At 51.3% G+C, this 21,860-nt stretch overlaps 1 protein-coding gene across 2 annotated transcripts in view; it reads right to left on the bottom strand.

The window, feature by feature from the left end:
- The window catches only part of LOC119707598 (RIMS-binding protein 2-like), a 69,366-nt gene extending 47,800 nt beyond the window's left edge, over positions 1-21,566 (bottom strand). Inside the window, exon 1 of one of the 2 annotated variants that reach the window (XM_038152828.1) lies at positions 21,500-21,566. The gene's annotated coding sequence lies outside the window, so the exon portion shown is untranslated. The remainder of the gene's footprint in view (positions 1-21,499) is intronic. The other variant, XM_038152830.1, reaches the window with a different exon arrangement.
- Positions 21,567-21,860: the final 294 nt, after the last annotated feature.

Genomic DNA, 21,860 nt, shown 5'->3' with positions numbered 1-21,860 from the left:
GTTTTTGCTGTCCCACCCACTCGACTCAACTCACAGCACTCCTCAGCTTAACAGGGATCTTTACATCTGATATTTCAAACCTTTTTGGATGGAAGCAGTGAAGACAACATTCTCAAATTCCTCTTCAGAAAGGGTTGGGAACAACCCCCTGAAATCCACAGCATTTTCATGCCAACTTCCTTTGAAGCCCACGTTTCTGAGCAAACTGGAGGGATCCTCACCTTGGCACAGCTGAAATCCTCTTCATTCTCTGCTGAGCACTTTTGTTGTGGCCAGCAATCAAACACCTTTCCAAAGTGACTCAGAGGGGACCGGGCACCACTGAGGGAGATGAAATCCAAAGCAGGAGAGCCCCCAGGGGTGACAGCTCGGCTCCACTGCCCCAGGGGAGAGCCAGCAGCCCTGGCACAGCTTCCCCTCCTCACACCCAGCAACCCCAGAGCCACCTGCAGCCCTTTAGGCTGCTTCAGGAAGCACAAACACCAGGGGAAGTTTCTTAAAATCACAGGGTCCTTTTCAGTTAATTCTGGGAGAACTCTCGCTGTGTCCTCACTTTTCCACTGAGCCTTCACTGCTCCGAGCCACACGCTCTACCCTCACATCCCTCTTTGTGCAAGACACAGGTCAAAATAACCAAGTCAAAGTCGTCAGAGCTACTGGAAGAGCAGTTTTAGAAATAAATTGTGCTGCCAGTGGGGCTCTGAAGCAGTGAGGCACCTTTCAATAAGGTTTGATTTGGGCTGCAGCTCACTAACTAGAAAATAAAAAACGGAGTAGAAAGATCTGCTGATTAAGCTCAGCAAATAAAACTCTGGTGAGCCCCCAGCTTTGCAGAGATGTTCTCATTTCAGCTGCACTGAGGGGTAGGGGGAATTCAGACACAGCAACAACTCCCTTCCAGCAGCACTCAACCCTGGGACCTGTCCTCTCTGCAAAGCGCTGAGACCCATCGGGGCAGCAGCTCCCACTTGTGCTCACCTGCACACGAACATCAGCTCCCAGCTGTGCTCACCTGCACAGGAACATCAGCTCCCAGCTGTGCTCACCTGCACAGGAACATCAGCTCCCACCACTGCTCACCTGCACAGGAACATCAGCTCCCACCTGTGCTCACCTGCACACAAACATTAGCTTCTACCACTGCTCACCTGCACACGAACATCAGCTCCCACCTGTGCTCACCTGCACAGGAACATCAGCTCCCACCTGTGCTCACCTGCACACAAACATCAGCTCCCACCTGTGCTCACCTGCACAGGAACATCAGCTCCCACCTGTGCTCACCTGCACAGGAACATCAGCTCCCACCTGTGCTCACCTGCACACAAACATCAGCTCCCAGCTGTGCTCACCTGCACAGGAACATCAGCTCCCACCTGTGCTCACCTGCACACAAACATCAGCTTCTACCACTGCTCACCTGCACAGGAACATCAGCTCCTACCTGTGCTCACCTGCACAGGAACATCAGCTCCCAGCTGTGCTCACCTGCACATGAACATCAGCTTCTACCACTGCTCACCTGCACAGGAACATCAGCTCCCAGCTGTGCTCACCTGCACACAAACATCAGCTTCTACCACTGCTCACCTGCACAGGAACATCAGCTCCTACCTGTGCTCACCTGCACAGGAACATCAGCTCCCAGCTGTGCTCACCTGCACATGAACATCAGCTTCTACCACTGCTCACCTGCACAGGAACATCAGCTCCCACCTGTGCTCACCTGCACACAAACATCAGCTCCCAGCTGTGCTCACCTGCACACGAACATCAGCTCCCAGCTGTGCTCACCTGCACAGGAACATCAGCTCCCAGCTGTGCTCACCTGCACAGGAACATCAGCTCCCACCTGCACAGGAACATCTCTGTGCCTCTCCCTGAGCCAAGGAAATTCCCCCAGGCTGTGCAAGAGTGTCCAAGTGTCCTCCTCAGAGCTGCCCCTCTCTGGCACCTGGGGCAGTTCAGGACTGTCCAGGGGCACAGCAGGGCGTGGGGCAGCTCAGGACCAGCCAGGGGCACAGCAGGGGCACAGCAGGGCGTGGGGCAGCTCAGGACCATCCAGCCAGGGGCACAGCCACCCCAGCAGTGCCACAGGCCCCGTCCTGGTCTCTCATTAACCCCCTCAGGCTGAGGTGCAGACCCGTGCCCTGGCTGTCACACAAGTGCAGCACAGCAGCCTCTGCAGCCTGGCTTGGTGCTGAAACCCAGAGTGGAGCAGAGGAGGGGAGAGGACGAGAAGCATGAATCAGTTCTTCCAAAGACTTTATTTTTTTCCCCTGGAATGGAATTCTAAAAATACCTTGGGATGGCGTCCCTGCACACGCAGAGTGGCAAGGCAGATGAATTGCATCCCATAGGCACGAGCTAAATACCAGAGGCTGCAGTCTAACAGATTGCACAGAGGCAACGACAGCTACTTCCACCCATACCCACACACTGCCAGCTATTTTTAAATGCCTTTACTTACATAATGCTTGGTGTCTTCATCAGCACAAGTCTAATTCTGATGGCAGCGTCAAGGCTGTGCTCGTGGGACACGGAAATCACTCAGGAAGGGATGCACCCCCAGCTCTGCCGGGCTGGGGCCTGCAGCTCACATCGTTCATTATTCATGGCTGCCCTGAGCAGAACCAGGGCTGCACAGGATCGTAATTCAATCTCCTGCAACCTGCCCGAGGTGCAGGCTGGCTGCTGGAGAGCTCAGTGGCAGAGCCTTTGGCTGGGGAAGTTCTATTCTGAGAAGCCACTTCACGCAGTGCAAGTGCCCCACGCTTGGTTTGGAGCCTGCCTTCATTGCTCAACGACACAAACAAAGGCAGGGAAGCACAGTCACAGCACGGGGGGTTCTGCTGCAAGGACCGTGCCAGCGGGCACTGGGGTGCTCCACGGGCACGGGCCTTCAAAGGCAATTCACAGCTGCAGCCTGTGTTCAGGCACAGCATCTGCAATCAAATGCAATTCACAGCTGCAGGTTGTGTTCCAGCACAGGATCTGCAATCAAATGCAATTCACAGCTGCAGCTGGTGTTCAGGCACAGGATCTGCAATCAAATGCAATTCACAGCTGCAGCCTGTGTTCAGGCACAGCATCTGCAATCAAATGCAATTCACAGCTGCAGCCTGTGTTCAGGCACAGGATCTGCAATCAAATGCAATTCACAGCTGCAGCTGGTGTTCAGGCACAGGATCTGCAATCAAATGCAATTCACAGCTGCAGCTGGAGTTCCAGCACAGGATCTGCAATCAAATGCAATTCACAGCTGCAGCCTGTGTTCAGGCACAGCATCTGCAATCAAATGCAATTCACAGCTGCAGCTGGCATTCAGGCACAGGATCTGCAATCAAATGCAATTCACAGCTGCAGCTGGAGTTCCAGCACAGGATCTGCAATCAAAGTGCTGTTTTGCAAGGAGTTCTCACCGCTCCTGTGGAATTCCAGCCTGCCCCTGGGGCTCTCTGAGTGTAAAGAGGAGGAGCTCCCTGCCTGCACAAACGCCCAGCCCTGGTGCCTGCAGGGCTCTGTCAGCGCAGGTGAAAGCCCTGGCAGAGCTGCAGCCTCATGATCATCAGCCTTGCAGAGCTCTCCTGGGGAAGGTGTCACCACGACATTTTAATGACAGTCCTTTGCCGGGATTTTCTTCTCCTGAGAAGCTGAGGGGCCTCAGGAAGGAAATGCAAACAAGAACTCTCTGCTGCTGTGGGATGCAGCAGGTGCTGCCTTGGTTGGTCCAGGGAGGTGTTTCTAATGAATGACCAATCAAGGATGCAGCTGGCTCAGACTCTGCTCAGTCACAGCCTTTGTTATTCATTCCTTTCTGTTCCTGCCCAGCCTTCTGATGGATCCTTTCTCTCTGTTCTTTTAGTGTAGTTTCAATACAGCATTTTAATATAATATATATCACAATATAATAACTCAGCTTTCTGGAACATGGAGTCAGGATCCTCGTCTCTCCCCTCGTCCTGGCTGCCTGCAAAGAGCACAGGGAAGGTCTCGGGTGACAGGAGCTCAGCAGGAGCTGACCTTTCCCAGAGAGCTGTGCAGCACACACAGGCCAGCAGGGCTTGCTAAGAGCCGGAAAGTCTTTCTAGGAAATGCCTGCCAGGAGCTGCAGGGCCAGGCTCTGCTCCTGCTGGGCTCTGGGCTCAGCTCTGCGCTGCCAGCCCTGGCGGGTCACGCTCAGCTTGTCCCAGCAATCTGGGAGATGCTGTCACTGCCTTGTCCTGCGTGGTCTCCAGCTATACCCTGGAAATAACCCGGCACTGACTCTGCAGGTGAGGGGTGCCGGGTGACCACAGGCAGCAGCCAGGTTACAGAGCACCAAACCATGCAGCATTCCAAACGCCAGCAGCTGCAAGTCATCCGTCCCCTGAAGCAATGCTTGAGCGTGAGCTTGTCACGTCAGACACCTCAATAAATCCTGCACAGAACACATTTCAGTCTTTCAAATTGAAAGGGTTTTCCTGACCTGCCTCTGCTTTTAACATCATTTTCCTTTTGCCTCCATCAGAGTATAAATATTCAGTGTTAGTGCAATAATCAGCAGTGTCACAAAGTGCAGGGCTTGTGCAGCTCTGCGCCGCGTGGGTGCGTGCAGAGACTCCTTCAATCAAACTGACCAAGCTGGAATGGCTTATTTACTGTAATTAATTTATTACAATCTAGTACCGTCCTAGGAAGTGTTAGTAGGTAACAGTAAGATAAGCCTTGGATTAGGGGCACTGTTAATTTTTGGGTTAAAGAGCCTACAAACCTGCACTGTGGTGGTGCAGGACAAAGGGGCAGAGATTCAGAGAAGGGAAGTGGCACCATGCACGTGAAAAACGCCAATCAGTTGTTTTCAAGATTTTAAAAGTGTGAAAGTAAAAAAATGGCTATAAAAATAGTAATATAGTTAGAGTAATAATAATTTGGACAATTTGGGTTAGGACAATAGGAGACAATAAAAACAAAGAGTTATGGACAGTCCGGGTGCCTTTTCTGGGCAAAATAAGCCCCAAAAAGGACACCTGTTAACAGAGGATAAAAACAACAGAAATTTGCATATTCATACACCTCATCCATGAGGCACAAATTCCATTCAAACCAAGGATTCTGGCTGGGCAGTGTCAGTGATTCCTCTGAATCCTGACAGCGCCTTCATGGCTGAGCAAGGTGGGAAGAAGTTATAAATAAATAACTATAAATAAATAACTATAAATAAATAACTATAAAAGCAATAAATCCTCTTTCTCTGAAAGATTTCGGTGTCCTGTGGCTGCTGTCTGGTGCAAGTACCTCATTCCTCTCTTTAAAAACATATCCCACACACACAGTTTCTATTTTAACATCATAACCTAAAACCATATTTGAGAAAATTAGCACAGCATGACTTTCTAACATAGCACATATAATATCCATCCTAATATTTGCGAAAAGCCAATCTCAGAATACGCGTTTTTCACCGTGCAGTACCCAGAGCCCAGGAAAAACTGCAGCTCCCAGCTCTCCCCGGGCTGCCAGCGAGGATCCAGCTCTCGGGGAGCCCCCGAGAAAGGAGGAAAGCAGCTGCAGGAGCCTCTCCTGGAACGTCTCCGTGCAGGACGAGGGTTTGATGTCTCAGTGTGAAGCCAAGCATCATCCCAGCCCTGGTACTGCTGAGAACAGGATCACTGTGGTGATATTTGTCTTCCAATTTGAGAGCCTCTTGGTGGGTGAGCAAGGGCCAGTTTTGTCCCATTGCATCCCGTTTCAAAGTCACAAACCAAATTAATTAGCGAGATCGTGCCACCTCGTCCTTAATCTCATTAGGAAAGACTAATGGCTACAGAATCAACTATTGCATACAGATTACTGCCCCAACACCACCAGCCTCCCCATCACTCGGGCTCGTTCTGGATCTTCAATTCCGTTGTCGTTTCCTCCACTGCTTTAATTACAACCCTTAATTGAGTCCCTTCTTTAATCACCTTCATAGCTGCGTCCATCCAGGTGTGGCAGCACATAAAACAAGAAACAAAGAGCACCCAGCAGAACTGTGGGGCCAGCAGCAGAGCTGTGCCAGGGTTTGGCTGGCCCGGCCTCTGCTCCCGGAGCTGCAAGCATTCCTTCCTTTGAAATACCCCCAGTGAGCTCTCACAAATACAAACCCCACATTTTATTGCTACAGAGGTCTACAGAACCATGATGCAATTTCCATTTTGTAGCTCCTGAAAGCGCAGTGGATTTGTGATTACACTGACACTCTTCACTGTTTACTCTTCTGTCAGCTCATTTCTGGGGGTGCTGTATTTTCCAGGATAGATAATTTCATTTCCAAAGCAATAATTGAGATTTTCCAGCTTCACTCTCCGCTGTTACCATAAACAGTTTGCATTTCCTTCCAATGCAGTGCAGGAGTAACAAGTTTCTCCATTGATCTAGACACATTTCTACTTTTGCTTTTTTTGCTGATTTTTTTTCCCACAATGGTAAAAAATAAATTGCTATCATTTCCTGATAAAGAATCCAAGTGTTTTTTTCCTTCAATTCTATCTTTCATATTCTCATGCATAACTGATGAAACTATCCAGTGATGTTTTTCTTTGAGACCTACTAGAGCAAATGTACCAAAAGGAAATTAGCAACAAAAATGAGAAAAGCCAACACCCTCTCTGTATGCAAATTTCTTCTCTTAAACACAAAAAATGAGACCATGGGAATCCTATTGCACTGAGCAAATTAACAAAAGGTCAGAAAGCTTGATCTTTGTCACTGGTGTACCCTGTCTGAAAGCTGAACTGCCATTTAAATATTTATGAGGGAGAGCTGTAATTGCAGGTTGAGAGCTCTGTGTGCACAGAAGAGGAAACTGAAAATATTCATGACGTGGGAGATATTCCACCAAAGGAAAATTCGGGTGAAGGAAAGGAGCCCTACCCTGGAATTTCAGTAAGTTATGAATCCAGACACATGAGGAAGTGTCCTGAAGCCTTTCCCTTTTGGGGTCTGTTATGGGACACAGGCACAGGAGAGAAATTCAGCCTCCACCAGCCACGGGAAACTGAGGAAAAAAGGGGTTCCAGGTGATGGCAGGACCACAGGCAGTACAAGGAACCATGCTTCATTTTTATGACTATTTTTTTATGAAATAAACAAAACAAAGGAGGAGAAGCAGCTGCAGAGACATCCAAGTGCAGAGAGCAAAGAAAGATGTTCAGCCCCTGCTGCAGCTGTGAACTGGGCTTGCCACCAGCAGATGAAGGGTTCTTGCTACATAACCTTCCTGCCTGGTTGTAGTGCCTCCAATTAAACTAAATTCATACTTCTCCCTGTAGTTTGATACCCAGTTTATTGAAGTTTCTCTTCAAGTTATTGAATTATTCAGCTTTCCCAGCCAATTCTTCCTGCACAAGCCCCAGACAACACCAACACTCTGCTCCCTTCAGCTGGGCTCCCTCCAAGCCCAGATGTACTTTTCACACTGGGGAACGTTCCCTTTTGGCCATAAGGAGATTCCCCCAGAGCTGCTCAACACGAGGCTCTCCAAGCACAGCAACCACAGGGCAGCACAGCAAACGCTCCCAGGTGAGGTCCCCTTCTGAGAGGAAAATGCTCAAAGAGCTGCCTTGCAACAGCCTGGAGGCTTGGAAGGGAAGTAATTACAAGAGAAATAAAATCTGAGCTCTATCAAAAATACACAGTGAGCTTGACAGGAATTCCTCTGAACCATCTGAAGAGAAGGAGTGTTTGGCTTTCCAGGAAGGATAACTGTCTGCAGGGTCCCCACCCAGTGATGCCATGGTACAGAGGTTTTGAAAGCAAGCTGTCGTTGGAAAAGGGAAAGTGGGCTCCAAAAGAAAGATTCGCTCTGGTTAAACTCAATCTTGTGAAATAATTTTTGGAAGCATGTAACAAAGCACGCTCATAGGTTAGACAAGGCAACATCCCAAAACACTCCACTGATGACACCTGGTGGAGTCGCACAGGGTTTCTGTCAGCTCTGAGCACATTTCAGACCGCAGGCAGCCAGCCACCAAACTGTGGGACAGTGTGGACTCCACTCTGAATTGGTTTGATGTTATAAAAATTATACCATGTTCCTCACATCCCAGCACCAGCTGTGCCAGCTGTACACCCCAGGCTGATCTGAACACCCATTATCCATTATCCAGCGTGTCAGCTCGGGGCTGTGCAGCATCTAAACCTGCCCTGTCGGGCTCCTGGCTGGAGCATCCGTCCAGAGCACACGGTCTCTGGGCCTGCAGCTGCAAAGTGCATCCCAAAACTCGGGGTCCCAGACTCACAGAGCTCGGGGTTCCAGAGTCACAGAACTCAGTGTTTCAAACTCACAGAACTTGGGGTCCCAGACTCACACTGCTCGGAGTTTCAAACTCACACAGCTCGGGGTTCCAGGCTCACAGAACTCAGGATTCCAGACTCACAGAACTCGGGGTTCCAGGCTCACACAGCTCGGGGTCCCACACTCACACAGCTCAGGGTTCCAGGCTCACACAGCTCGGGGTTCCAGGCTCACACAGCTCGGGGTCCCAGGCTCACACAGCTCAGGGTTCCAGGCTCACAAAGTTCGGGGTCCCAGGCTCACACAGCTCTGCCCTGCTGAAGGGAGCCCTCACAGCTCGTTGGGCAGAGCCCGTGGAATGAGAGGCGTCCTGGAAGGGTACAGACAGACAGACAGACAGACACCTGTGCTCCCTGGGGCTCTGGCCAGCAGGAAGCTGCCACCTTCACTCCTCACTGCTCTGCTCCAGGAGCCGTTCCTGAATTCCCCCCAGAGCGTGCCAGGCAGGGAAGGTGGGCAGGAGAGTCCCCAGCACGGGGCAGCTGAGTGACAGCTGGGGCACTGGGCGACCTGGGGCAGCTGGCAGCTCCACCCTGCGCATTTCAGCTGAAATAAAAACCCCTCTTCCCGCTGACCCCGGGCTCTGGGGATGGACACAAATCCCTGGCCTGAAACGCAGACACGGCACATTTCCTGGCCTGCCTGGGGAAGCTGGCTGCTGCCTTCAATAATGCTGTTTTCCCCAGCAGTTTGGGCTGCCGTGAAACCACCCTGGTGGCTGTCAGCTCTTTCACAGGATCAGGAATAAACGAGTAAGACGTGTTTGTCATCAGCCAGAAACATCCTTGTGTCTCTGTTCCAGCATCCTCCCAGTATCAGCCAGACGGAACAATTCCCACCACGACAGCAAAGAGGAAACGCTGCTGAAAACGCAAAGTCGAGCTCGTGGCTAATTACACAGAGCATGCTTTGGCTGAATGTGATCTTGATTGTGAATGGGAAGATTGTTGATTTGATTTTTTAATAAATAAATTCAAAAATTAGAGCTCGCTTGTCACTTGCAGCTCAAAGCAAGGAAGAACAATAGGCAGTGCTGGAGGCTGTCCAGGCATGCAGCCCCAGCCCTGGAACAGAAACATCCAGAGCCTGCCTCACCAGAATGATAAAATGAGTGCAGACAGTTGACAGGAAAAAAGCCCTGATAAGCAATAAAATGCTCCCACCAACCAGTGGAAACCACTGCAGAAAAAGTATGATTTACTTTGATTTGATGAGTGAACTAAGTGAACTGTTTCCTTCAAAAATCAGCTAAGGACTGGGCTTTTTTTCTTTCTTTTTTTTTTTTTAAATTTTTTTAATTGGAACAATAAAATCTTCAGCAACTATATTAACTATCTATTAACTATATACTGCTAAATTATATATATATATATATATATATATATATATATATATATATTGTATTAACTATAAACTATTACACTACTTTTCCAGAGTTTTCCACACTGTTTTCCATTCAGGTCACCATGGCTCTGTGCTCCTCCCTTTGAAGCAGACACTCTGGATCCTCCTTGGCACACAAACCCTTCCTCCATCAATGAAACTCCACAAAACCGAGCTCTGCTGGGAGCTCCACTGAGCAAGCTCCTGCTTGCAAAAGCCTCTTCTCCCTTCCCCATCCTGAATTCCCCTCCTTTGTGCAGTCAGCATCACACTGCCCTGCCCTCTCAGCTTAAAAACGTCTCAATCACTCTGATTTTCATCATTTTCTTGCTGACACCAATTCTCCAAAGCACTGCAGTCTTGAGGGCTCCCATATTTTTAGCTGCTGTGCCAAATTGCTCTGAATTTAATTAGTTAAACACCTATCTGCAGAAATCTATCCTAAATTCAAAGTGAGAGTCTGCTGCCAAAGTTTTCATGATAAATTCAAAGCAACTTTGGTGCCTTCTGGGCAGGAAGCTGTGATGCAAATGACTCATGTTGCTGTGTTAATCTTTATAGAAACCACTTCTAGCTGCACGTCTCAGAAAGCAGAGCATCACAGAGCATGCCAATAAATCCTGTGGCCACAGCAAGAAATGTGATTCTTGGGAAAAACACTGATCTGGCTATTAGATGGAAAAACTGCTTTATTTATTACTCTTTAACACTGCGCTAGAGCAGAACCATTCTGTGCAAAGAGAGAACCATTCTGGGCTAAATCAGAACCATTCTGTGCTAAAGAACCATTCTGTGCCAGAGCAGAACCATTCTGTGCCAGAGCAGAACCATTCTGTGCTAAAGCAGAACCATTCTGTGCTAAATCAGAACCATTCTGTGCCGGAGCAGAACCATTCTGTGCCAGAGCAGAACCATTCTGTGCTAAATCAGAACCATTCTGTGCTAAATCAGAACCATTCTGTGCTAAAGAACCATTCTGTGCTAAAGCAGAACCATTGTGTGCTAAATCAGAACCATTCTGTGCTAGAGCAGAACCATTCTGTGCTAAAGAACCATTGTGTGCTAAATCAGAACCATTCTGTGCTAGAGCAGAACCAGTCTGTGCTAAATCAGAACCATTCTGTGCCAGAGCAGAACCATTCTGTGCCAAACCAGAACCATTCTGTGCCAGAGCAGAACCATTCTGTGCCAGAGCAGAACCATTCTGTGCTAAATCAGAACCATTCTGTGCTAAAGCAGAACCATTCTGTGCTAAAGAACCATTCTGTGCCAGAGCAGAACCATTCTGTGCTAAAGAACCATTCTGTGCCAGAGCAGAACCATTCTGTGCTAAATCAGAACCATTCTGTGCTAAAGAACCATTCTGTGCCAGAGCAGAACCATTCTGTGCCAGAGCAGAACCATTCTGTGCCAAAGAACCATTCTGTGCTAAAGAACCATTCTGTGCCAGAGCAGAACCATTCTGTGCTAAATCAGAACCATTCTGTGCTACAGAACCATTCTGTGCCGGGGCAGAGCTGCTCCTGTGCTCCATCAGCAGCCCTGCCAGGGCTCTGCTGGCTGCTCTAAACGCTGCCAGCCCCAGGTTTAGATGGATCTGCCAAATCAGAAATGGAACCTGCAGGGAGAGAGCGCTTCTCTCTCAGAGCAGGGCTGAGACACGAGCCCTGCTGGACGTGTGCCTGCACAGGCAGCCAAGGCCAGAGCAGCCAGAGCAGCCCTGCAGCCCCTGAGCCCTGCAGGCCTCCCCTGCCTGGCCGAGCTCCGCGGGCACAGCTTGGGCTGCCAGGGGGGCTCTGGCAGCCGGGCAGGCGCTAATGGGCTCATCAAAGCCCGGCTCAGCCCGTGGAGGCCAGCCAGGCAGAGATGTGCCCGCTCTGCAGCCAGCCCTCGGTACAGAAACACAGCTTCCTTCAGGCTCCGAGCATCCGGGACCGTCTGCGTGGAAATTATAAATGATGCATCAGCATTTTATCAGCATCGACCGTTTTCCAACGTGTGCTCCTCTCACTGAGATTAAAGATGCTCGTAATTAAAAATGAATCCATCTGCTATACAAAATGGGCAATTTAAATCTTCATGGGATTATTTTGGGTATCATTAGAGGTGTATAAACTCGAGTTGTCTGGGCCTCTGACACTCAGGGAAGAAATGGGCACTGCAAGGTGTAATTTATATCCACTCCAAGACAGGCACTAAAAACAGAAAGCTTTCTTTCTCCGTCTGAGTTCTGGAAGTTATTCCTGCCTGAGCATTACTCATGGTCCCTGTGGTGGTGCTGAAGCTGCCCCTTTCTGGCCAGCCTAGCAGCAAATCTACCTCGATTCCCACTTGCTTTTGTGGTGAGCCATTCAAAGCTCTCCCGGACCCCAGGCACCCGTGCTCACACCCTCCTTCCACCAGGAACCTGCAGCTGCTGCTGCCTCCTGCCCTTCCCCAGGGGAGCTCTTTGGGTGAGGGCAAGTTAAATAACTCTATCATCACAGGTCCAGAATTAAGCCCAGGAAGCAGGAATCAATTTACTTTGACTTTCCTATTAAGTTATATGAAGATTAGTTACAGGATTTTCCCCGGCCTCCATCTGCATCCTGTATCAGCAAAGGGTGGAACTGCTGATATGCAAGTCACAACTATCCTCCTCTTTGATCCACTTAATGAAAGTGAGAAAGTTGCAATTTCCTGCTTTCCATCTTTGGAGGAACGTGGTTACTCAGAGGATTCCTTGAAGCTTGCAGTGTTTTTCCTTATAACTAAATTCTGTTTCTCCTGGATATCTTATTCTTGATCACTGCCAGTGCAAGTTGTTAATACACGTCTGTCCAAAGCATTCTGGACTGACTGAGCTCCACGAGCTTAAATTCTGACATAACTGATAGAAAAACTTTTCTAGAAAACATTTCTTGCTTTCTCCCTCCTCACACAAGAATCTTGTATTTCTGACTGCTGGTGCAAGCACTGGAGTAGCTTCATTTAAACGATGCTTCAAGAATGCTAAAATGGATGAGAAGGTGTCTTCATCAAGGGAATGGGCAGACTCTGCTGAGCTGGAGCCCAGTCTGGGCAGGTTCTGCTGAGCTGGACCCAGCCTGGGCAGGTTCTGCTGAGCTGGAGCCAGCCTGGGCAGGTTCTGCTGAGCTAGACCCAGTCTGGGGCAGGTTCTGCTGAGCTAGACCCAATCTGGGCAGGTTCTGCTGAGCTAGACCCAGTCTGGGGCAGGTTCTGCTGAGCTGGACCCAGTCTGGGACAGACTCTGCTGAGCTGGACCCAGTCTGGGCAGGTTCTGCTGAGCTGGACCCAGCCTGGGCAGGTTCTGCTGAGCTGGACCCAGCCTGGGCAGGTTCTGCTGAGCTGGACCCCGTCTGGGCAGGTTCTGCTGAGCTGGACCCAGCCTGGGCAGGTTCTGCTGAGCTGGACCCAGTCTGGGCAGGTTCTGCTGAGCTGGAGCCCAGTTTGGGGCAGGTTCTGCTGAGCTGGACCCAGCCTGGGCAGGTTCTGCTGAGCTGGACCCCAGTCTGGGCAGGTTCTGCTGAGCTGGACCCAGTCTGGGCAGGTTCTGCTGAGCTGGAGCCCAGTCTGGGCAGGTTCTGCTGAGCTAGACCCAGTCTGGGCAGGTTCTGCTGGGACAGACTCTGCTGAGCTGTCCTGTCACAGGGATCAGCTCCCAGACCCTGCTCTGCCTCTCCCCCTCAGGATAAGAGCACACCCGGAGGGGTGGTGGGTCAGAGGCTGTGCTCAGCTCCTGGGGCTGTTTCCAGCCTGAAGGCTCCTCTCATTCCATGGGCACAGTCCCACCCTCCCCTGAGCTCCCACCCAGCCGGGCTGGCTCCGGAGCAGATCTGCAGGAAAGCTGCCAGCACAAATACTGGAATCCATCCTTCCAGCTGAAAATAAACCAAAAACCCCAGAGCACCACATCTCCTGACAGCCTCCACCTTGCACAGTCTGCTGGCAGGCTGGGAGAAGCCCACTGGAGGGGAGCTGGGGGAGCTGCAGACGGGGAAGGTTCACAGTGCTGTGCTGGGGCTGGCTTTGCACTGTGATTAGGCTCCCTGCCAGCCTGATTCCTTCCCTGTTTCAACTATCTGCAGCTGAGTGATTACATTAATAAACTTCCAGAGCAGACAGCATGCTGAATTCATGCCACTGTTCATGTAGGAAGAGAATGGATGTCTTGAAATACACTTTCTCTTTAAACCCTAGGAAAAGAAAAAGGCAAACCCTGGCCTGATTTTCCCCGAAAGAACCCTTCCTTAGAAACCTCCAGCAGCCTCCTGATTCTCAGCAGGGCTTTTAGGACCGGCAGAATTCCCTCTCAGCTGAACAAAGAAATTTTTCTTTATTTTTAAGGTGGCTGCTAAAGCCCAGCCAGACAGGTGCTGTGCACAAGCTGCAGTAAAGAGGAGCAGCTTTTGGCATTTCCGAGCACTTCCCTCATCCTGGCAATCTCTGGCTGCTTGAACGGGAGCACTCAGCACTGAGTCTGTGCCTGAGTCAGCATTAGTGATGAAATCAGACCTACCTTGTCATTTTGTCACTATCAGACAACAAAGAATAAGCTCTTTTAGTGTTTCATAACATAAGCTCCCCAAATTCCTGGTTTATTCATACAGCCCTTTCTTCTCCCTGTTCCAGTTCCAGCTCATCCTTCCCGGACACAAATCCCACACTGACACAAAAAGCCAGAGCTTTGAGGTGTGTTTGAGAATTCCACTCTCTTTGTAAATGGTTTTAATTGCGGATGATGGAAATAATGGCAGTTGTTTCTCACACCTCTCGGAGTGGGCAGTGGGATATTTCCCTGGTGTTTGCTCGCTGGTTGTGCTGTTGGTGTAAGAGAGGTCTGTCATCAACCCAACAGTGTGGACAGTGATAGCTGAGCACTCCTGGGGGCTTCGCCCCTGAAGCAGCTTTGATGGAAGCACAAAAATCCAGATGCACCTTCCAAATGGCTCTGGGGCACAGAGAGCCCCAGACAGACCAAACCCACAGACAGGACTCAGCCTGCAGGGCCATGGCCAGGAAACCAGCACGAGATTTGTGTGCTCCAGGGAGTGCCTAAAGTGCACTGGAGAGGGGACAGGGATGGACAAAGATGCACAAGGGTCTGTAAGGATGTATAAAGATGGATAAGGGTGCACAAGGGTGTATTAAGGAATATAAGGGTGTCTAAGGGTGTATTAAGGATGTATAAAGACATATAAGGGTGTATAAGGGTGTAAAAATATGTATAAAGATGTATAAGGGTGTCTAAGGGTGTATTAAGGATGTATAAAAGTGTATAAGTGTGGATAAGGGTATATTAAGGATGTATTAAGGATGTATTAGGGTGTATAAGGGTGTAAAAAGATGTATAAGGGTGTATTAAGGATATATTAAGGATGTATTAAGGATGTATAAAGGTGTATAAAGGTGTATAAAGGTGCACAAGGGTGCACAAGGGTGTTTTGGGCACCGAGAGTGTGGAACTGTGTGTGAAATGTGACCCGGGGATGGTTCTGGCCTGCAGGAAGGAGGAAGAGCTCTTACTCTGTGCGTGGACACGTTGCTGCCGTTTACAAAATGCTCCTTCAGCAAACCAGAACCTAATGAATTAGCAGGCATTAAAAATTGATTGTCCCTACGCAGCGTTTCTGAGCTGTATTGATTCATGCTTTCATTCTGCGGGAAGCACCAGGGCCCAGTTAACATCTGGGGGAGGTGAAGGGGTGGGGGGACACAGGGCAGCTCCCTGCGCTCGGGTCCCTTCAGCTGGGGTGAGCAAAGCTCCCAGCAGAGCGGGAGGCTCCTGGCATGCTGCATGTACCCTGGGTCCCATCCTTACCTGGGATTCAAAGCCAGCCCTGCCTGCTCGCCCTGCAGGGGCTCAGACAGGGAACACAGCTGACCTGACAAGCCAGGGCACAAATCTTGTGCCAGAACAAACCATCCACAAGATTTCTGCAGTCATCCCACATAAAAAACCCGGTCGGGCCGCTGGCTGCAGACACAGCCTTATGTCAGGCCCAGTATGACACAAGCACATTTTCCCCAACTACTTAAAGGTTATGTAATGGAGATCTGCAGAGCATTAGCAGTCACATGACAGGCCACGAAGATTCCAAACTGCCACCTACCAAATTTAATTAGCAGGCAGTAAACAAGGGAGCAGGGAGGGAGCACACGCCTGCAGCTGGCAGGGAACGTCCCCAGGGCTCTGGAGCCCAGCACGGGGGCAGGAGGTGGGGAGAACAGACACCCCATGCCAGGAGGGGGAACGGGGAGAGACACAGAGGAGGGAACTGCAGAGCACGGGGCCAGAGCAGCCCTGTAGAGCTGGGGCAGAGACAGCTGAGAGCTGCTTGCCCTGCATCCTGAGCAGCACCAGCTCCCCAACCCTGCCCTAAATCCAGACTAACCCTATACTCAACCCTGACCCTAACCCCAGCCCTAATCCTAACCCTAAAACCAACCCTAGCCCTATAGTCATCCCTGACCCTAACCCCAGGCCTAACCCTCACCCTAAATCCAGCCCTAACCCTATACTCAACCCTGACCCTAATCCCAGCCCTAACCCTATACTCAACCCTAACCCTAACCACAGCCCTAATCCTAACCCTAACCCTAACTCTAACCCCAAACCCAACCCTAAACCTAACCCTAACTCTAATCCCAACCCTAATTCTAACCCCAAACCCAACCCTAACCCTAACCCTAACCCCAACCCTAACTCTAACCTCACCCCCAACCCTAAACTTAACCCCAACCCCAACCCCAAAACCAACCCTAAACCTAACCCGAACACAACCCCAATCCCAACCCTAACCCCAGCCCCAACCCCAACCCCAATCCCAACCCCAATCCCAATCCTAACCCCAGCCCCAGCCCCCCGGCTGTCCCGCCGTGCCCAGCCCCTGCCTGGGGCTCGGTGCCATGTCCCCCAGCACAGATCTGCACCATCCTGCCCGAGGGACACCAGAGAACCCCCCAGGGCAGGGCTCCCCCACGCCCACCCCAACGGGCACCCCGGTGTTCCGCACGGGGGTAACAAGGAGCATTTCCCAGCTCTGTAAGGAGGCACGGGAATATTCAGCTGAAAAGGTAAAGCCCCAGAATAAACTCCCTGTTCTGGAGGAATTTAGCCCTGATGTAGGATTTTTCTAAGCCAACCCTAAAGAAGCTAACCTGTTTTAAGAAAGGCTTATTTTCCTTTCAGCGCTGGCAAGAGGGGGTATAACTGTAATTTTTTGTAATTGTAAATTTTTTCCATCACACATCCAGGGTAAAAACTTTGTGAGGCTGTCTGTAAAAATGATTTATGCTCCTCAGTGAAAGAAAATAAATCAGACTAGTTATGGAAGGAAAGGGGTGCATGTGAGGCTGCCCACCAGCTCAAACCCCGAGGAAGAGGAGCTGGCTGCAGGATGGACTCTGAAGGAAAGCTGGGAAAGGGTTTCTAATTGTCACGAGAGGAGAGCAGGGAGGAGAATCTGTGCCAGGCTGTTATTTCCTCAGTGCCTTCCTCCTGCTCATGGAACAGCCAGCCCTGGGCACAGCACTGCCTGCTGCTCCAGAAACCAAGCCCGTGTGTAACACAAACCTTCATGACAGTTATGTATATTTTAAAAAGCAAAAGTCAAGCCCCCTGTCCCACTCCCTTGTCCTGACACCTGCCCTGTAAATGCTTCCACCAAAGCACGGCCAGCAGCAGGGAATGAGGCTCTTCACTCCAACCTGGACACACCCACCAGCACCACAGGGAAGCCGGCTACCAAACGTTATTCCAGAAACCCCAGAACTGATTCCAGCTCTTCTGGCACTCGGCAATATTCTTCCGTGGATCAACAACACACAATGCAGGCTGTCAAGTGATTTATAAGCAGCATCTAGAAGCCTCTGCTGGGATTCAGCATCCTGATGGAGAAAACAGCATTTGGTCTGAAAATCTCATTTCCCAAGCAGATAAAATAAGTAAAATGTAGTGGAAAGAGTTCATTATTATTCCCATTTACAGAAGGTGAACGGAGCCCAGGAGATGCTAAATGCCTCGCTCAGGGCCACTCACAGAATCCGTGGCAGAGCTGAAGCCCCACTCTGATGTCCTGATCAAGCACCACGAGCACCAGCCAAAGTGTGGAGCCAGGAGCCTTTGGAGCACCCTCAATTCCCCCCAGGATCCCAGCCACAGATGGCTCCGCTGTCACCACTGGTTTACAATGCCTTTAAAATCACCACTGGTTTACAATGGCTTTACAATCACCACTGGCCTTACAATGGCTTTACAATGGCTTTACAATGGCTTTACAGTGGCTTCACAGTCACCATTTGCAGGATGAACACAGCTCCACACATCATTCACCAGGATGGGTGCAGTGAGCAGAGAACCCTCAGCGCCCACTCAGGCTGCAGCCCCCAGCTGCCCCTGGCTGGAGCCCTCTTCTTCCTCACTGAGCTCCCCTGCCCAGAGCCCCTGGCTGGAGCCCTCTTCTTCCTCGCTGAGCTCCCCTGCCCAGAGCCCCTGGCTGGAGCCCTCTTCTTCCTCGCTGAGCTCCCCTGCCCCTGGCAGCCTGGCTGGAGCCCTCTTCTTCCTCGCTGAGCTCCCCTGCCCCTGGCAGCCTGGCTGGAGCTCTTGCCCACCCCGAGCCCCAGCGGGGTCCTGCACCCTGCTTGTGAGGAGCTGCATCCTCCCAGCGCTGTGGCCACACTCCAGTTCTATTTTTATTCATGATATTGGGATATATTTCTCAATTCTAACAGCAAGTGCTGCTGTAACAGAGGAACTGCTGCTGTCAGCAGCTCTCTGTGACAATCCTCATCTGTGCTGGGCTGGCATGTTGCACAGAGCACCAGCAGCACAGTGATCACCAGGGGCACCAGGTGCCGTCCAGAAAATCCAAATTTCAGCTCCTTGTCCTAGGCACAGAGGCTTTCCAAACACCAGAGAGGAGCTGGTGTCTCTACAGCCTGACATCCCCTCAGAATGGGAGACGCAGGCTGTGGCAGGGGGAACAAAGCATTTACACAAAATTCCAGTTTAGTCAGAACCTTTCGCTGAATAATAACCCAAAAATAAGTCCCGGGAGAAAAGTCGTGACTAACAGGAATTTCAGCTGGTGTGACATATTTCGTGGCAGTGATGAGGGCCTGAAAGAGTTTCAGTGGAATGACAAACAGCCTCGACTGTCAAAGCACGCTGCACTCAGCACGAACGCTGAAAGGACAGACATGGCCAGCGAGCTGCTCACCACAGAGCAAAGCCAGCGTGATTTGCAGGTTTGATGCTGATCTGTGGCGGGGCCTTTGACACCCCCTAACAGCCGAGGATGTTAATTACCCCGTGACCACAGGCTGCCGTTCCTCTTGTGGCAGCCCAGGAAGGTCCAGGGTTTGTAACAAGAGCACTCTCGTGCTGTACATTGATTTAAGGCTCAGGCTCACACAGCTGTCCCAAGGGCAGTGGCTGCACACTCGGGTGTGTGACACCTGGCACCTGAACCAGAGACACACCTGTGCAGCTTGGGCAGGTGCAGAAGAACATCCACAGCTTGTACAGGTATGAACATACAGGTATGAATGTATTTATTCTATCCACAGCTTGTACAGGTGTGGATGCACAGGTATGAATATACGGGTATGAATATATTTATTTTATCCACAGCTCGTACAGGTGTGGATGCACAGGTTTGTTTGGCAGATGCAGAATTTCATCCACAGCTTGTGCGGGCATGGGACTGGTCACATCTATAGAGAGATGCTTCGGGTCTCTGAGCTTGCAGCTGCGGTTGACTAAAGCAGCACTTAGCAGCTATTCAGACCATCTTCACGCAGAACTCTGTGGCACTGCCCTGCCCCATATTTTGCCCCACCTCACTTTTCCTACCCCTGAAACCCACGTGCTGTTTTAGAGCTGTAACTCGGTTTTAATTCTAGAAATTTCAGCAGGCTGCCTGTCTCAAAGAGGTGCTCCAGGCAGAGACAGACAGATCCAGCTGGCTGCAGCAGCAGAGCCCCTCTGTCCTCTGCCCCTAGCACGCAGCCAGGCTGTATTTCAGCAGGCTGGGGCCCATTCAGGTACATTCAGGGAAAACCAGGGCTGCTCTCCAGCCTGCAGACAGCACGGCCTCGTCACTGGTTTCATTTAGAGCTGTCTTTCCCCTTTTAAAAAGAAATCAGTCTGCACAGAGCCACTGACCAGGACCATCAGATCAAAAAGGAACAACAGAGAGGCACCTGCAAAATCCCCAAGCTCCTTTCAGGTCCTGGAAGTAGCACAAATGTGTTTCCAAGGCTGTTGCAGCGGCGAGTCCTGGCTGACAGCTGTAATATTTGATCTGAATTACCTCCTTCATTTGTCAGCTGGGCAGACTTGAAAGGCCTGCTCTGATAAAAATGTAACACCTCCGGATCAGAAACGCCAAAACACAGAGTGACTACAGCAACTTCCCTGTCAGTGCCACATACTGCTGGTTTTTATCACGCTGGCTTTGTGGGGATGCTGCTGGGTCTGTGCTTCAGTATTTCATGCCGTTTTCTTAAGGCAGCTCTTCCGTCTTGCCAAGCAATATTCCTTGTTTTTATTTGGATGATAACCACCATGGTATTCTTCCCCTGCCACAGAACACTTGGTGCAATTCCTAATGTTACAACCAGCGGCTTTGAATTTAAGTATTTCCTCAAAATACATCCAATCCCTTAAGAAGCAGACTCTGTGTTTACCAGATGCAGTGCCAAGGCTCACTAACACGTTATTCTGCTGAGTTATTCTGTATACAAACCCTGCATCACCACCTGCACTGGGCAAAACAGCCCAGGCAGCGTTTTACCACTAAAAAACCAGGCGGCAGCAGCTTAAAAAAGAAAAACCAAAGCTGTGATGTGCCCTGAGATTCTCCTCGGCCACAACTGCACTAAGCCCGCGTACAGCTGTAATGTCGACCATCACATCACTCCGGAAAGACACACCCCCGTGCCCAGCGCCACCAGCGTCTCCAGTTTGGGGGAGAGGCCGATGAAGCCCTGCAGTGCCCTGTAGCGCTGAGCACAGCACGCTGCCGCACGCCAGCTCGCCGGTGTTTAGGGCAATGTGCAATAATAAATGCAATTATTGTGTTCTGCGCGCTCGTCCGCAGAGCAGACGCCCCCCAGCCCTGCTGTCCACAGTGTTTCTGTCCGGATCCATCTGCAAATCTCGCCGCTCGGTGGGAGAAGGGTGAGGTGTTTCCCTGCGATTGGTGTGATTTGGCTTCAGCCGCCCGACAAGCGGCACGTACCCGCCCGGGCAGCGGCCGTGCGGAGCAGCGGCCGGGGGTGACTTTGCCGTGACACGACAATCCCCATTCGCAAAGCAAACACATTCTGGGGAGATGCGCCACGCCTGGGGCTGGGGGCAGCGACAGCCACCGCCAGCTCTGCCCACAGACAGCGACACGGAACGGAAACGCGGCCCCCCGACCGGCCAAAATGGCTTTTATTGTATTGGGAACCCTAAAAGCGACTGGGAAATGACATCAGATTAAACATCAGCCGGAGGGGGGATGGAATAATCTAGCAAGAGTTTAATCCCTTTACCTAGCGCTCGTGCACGATGCACATTTTATTATTCAGAGCGGCACCTGGGAGGGAGGATGCAGTGAAGGGCATCGCCGAATTGCTGCAGAATAATAAACTTTGCCTGCCTGCCATAAGAGGGACCGATGCCGGAAGGGGACTGTGCCCCCGCACACGAACACGCATCCCCATCCCATCCCATCCCATCCCGTCCCATCCCGTCCCCAGGGCGCGGGGCAGCCGCGGCCGCTCCCGGGAGCGATCCCCGCGTACCTGCGCTCAGGCGGGGCCGGGGGCGAGCGGGCTCCAGCCGGGGGGAGCGCAGCGGGGCCGGCAGCAGCTCCGGGGCCGGCAGCAGCAGCAGCTCCGGGGGTCGGAGGGGAGCAGAGCGGGGCCGGGCAGGAGCTCCGGGGCCAGGGAGGAGCTCAGGATGTCGACAGCAGCAGCAGCTCCGGGGCCGGCAGCAGCTCCGGGGCCGGCAGCAGCCGCAGCTCCGGTGTCGAGCAGAGCAGAGCGGGGCCGGCAGCAGCAGCAGCTCCGGTGTCGGAGGCAGCAGCTCCGGTGTCGGAGGCAGCAGCAGCAGCAGCTCCGGTGTCGGAGGCAGCAGCTCCGGGGCCGGCAGCAGCCGCAGCTC

Source organism: Motacilla alba, chromosome 15 (assembly GCF_015832195.1).
Source record: "Motacilla alba alba isolate MOTALB_02 chromosome 15, Motacilla_alba_V1.0_pri, whole genome shotgun sequence".
NCBI lineage: Eukaryota > Metazoa > Chordata > Aves > Passeriformes > Motacillidae > Motacilla > Motacilla alba.
The sequence above is the reverse complement of the archived record's forward strand: the minus strand, read 5'-3'. Positions and strand labels throughout refer to the sequence as shown.